At 46.5% G+C, this 1612-nt stretch overlaps 3 non-coding genes across 3 annotated transcripts; 1 reads left to right on the forward strand and 2 right to left on the reverse strand.

Annotated features, from left to right (window-relative positions):
* Nucleotides 1-441: 441 nt before the first annotated feature.
* Nucleotides 442-514, reverse strand: trnav-cac (transfer RNA valine (anticodon CAC)). The gene has a single exon. It is a non-coding gene; the product is annotated as a tRNA-Val (tRNA).
* A 239-nt stretch (nucleotides 515-753) lies between these two features.
* Nucleotides 754-825, forward strand: trnad-guc (transfer RNA aspartic acid (anticodon GUC)). Its single transcript has one exon. It is a non-coding gene; the product is annotated as a tRNA-Asp (tRNA).
* A 592-nt stretch (nucleotides 826-1417) lies between these two features.
* trnav-cac (transfer RNA valine (anticodon CAC)) lies at nucleotides 1418-1492 on the reverse strand. The gene has a single exon. It is a non-coding gene; the product is annotated as a tRNA-Val (tRNA).
* Nucleotides 1493-1612: the final 120 nt, after the last annotated feature.

Below are 1612 nucleotides of genomic sequence, written 5' to 3' on the forward strand. Positions count from 1 at the left end.
TTTATGGAGTACCATCTTCCTACCACATGTTGGTTAAGGGGGAGGCACTGGAGAAGGACTTCTGGTTGGCAACTCAGAAGAGTCTGATTGTGTGGAGGATAAGCTAACAGAGAAATATGTTTCCAATACAGTTCTGAAGTTACCACTGTTGAAGAGACTGTAACAGTTACTGAAACTGTAATGCCAGGTCAAAATCCCCAGGATTCTCACTATACAGAAGAATGAAATGACTGACGATATTGTCAAACAATGGAAAGAGAACAACACCTGAACCCATAGAACAAATTACAAGGAGCAACGAGTGGTGGGAGAGCATCCGGCACAAGAATCTCGGACAATGGCCGTCAGCACACTCGGGGGCAGTTCTACTTCTTATTAAGTTTACTGACCATTCCACTGAGGAGAGTTTGATTGTGCGGAGTAAGCAGGAACAAAGAATAGTGTTTCCGCCCAGTTTCGAACGGGGGACCTTTCGCGTGTGAGGCGAACGTGATAACCACTACACTACGGAAACTACGGAAACCAGCTTTTACGCACGTGCCCGTCCTAGTGTACCATTCACACTCAACCGCAAACATTTCAGATGCCAGACAACACGATTTCCAACTGGACTCAGTCACAGCTGCTGTGTCATTGAGTGAGAGTAAATGTGTAATCTACCTAAAGGCTCCCCTGTATAGCTCTGCAAATTTCCTGCAAATGCTGGAACAGCGCCACCTGTATATGCAGAAGCTAAAACAGCAACCAGCACAGTCCTCGTTAGTATAGTGGACAGTATCTCGGCTTGTCACGCCGAAGACCAGGGTTCGATTCCCTGACGGGGAGTTTTCTATCAGGGGCCGGTAAGGCAACAGTCAAGCTTGTTCCCGCTGACCAAGACGACTTCACATCGACCGTGTGATCGCCTAACTCAAGGTGCGTGAAAGGTTGTTACTGCACATCAGAATGGACAATTCATCATTACAAGCTTATTATTTTATGGAGTACCATCTTCCTACCACATGTTGGTTAAGGGGGAGGCACTGGAGAAGGACTTCTGGTTGGCAACTCAGAAGAGTCTGATTGTGTGGAGGATAAGCTAACAGAGAAATATGTTTCCAATACAGTTCTGAAGTTACCACTGTTGAAGAGACTGTAACAGTTACTGAAACTGTAATGCCAGGTCAAAATCCCCAGGATTCTCACTATACAGAAGAATGAAATGACTGACGATATTGTCAAACAATGGAAAGAGAACAACACCTGAACCCATAGAACAAATTACAAGGAGCAACGAGTGGTGGGAGAGCATCCGGCACAAGAATCTCGGACAATGGCCGTCAGCACACTCCGGGGGCAGTTCTACTTCTTATTAAGTTTACTGACCATTCCACTGAGGAGAGTTTGATTGTGCGGAGTAAGCAGGAACAAAGAATAGTGTTTCCGCCCAGTTTCGAACGGGGGACCTTTCGCGTGTGTGAGGCGAACGTGATAACCACTACACTACGGAAACTACGGAAACCAGCTTTTACGCACGTGCCCGTCCTAGTGTACCATTCACACTCAACCGCAAACATTTCAGATGCCAGACAACACGATTTCCAACTGGACTCAGTCACAGCTGCTGTGTCAT

This window comes from Anoplopoma fimbria, unplaced genomic scaffold (assembly GCF_027596085.1).
Source record: "Anoplopoma fimbria isolate UVic2021 breed Golden Eagle Sablefish unplaced genomic scaffold, Afim_UVic_2022 Un_contig_5326_pilon_pilon, whole genome shotgun sequence".
Lineage (NCBI taxonomy): Eukaryota > Metazoa > Chordata > Actinopteri > Perciformes > Anoplopomatidae > Anoplopoma > Anoplopoma fimbria.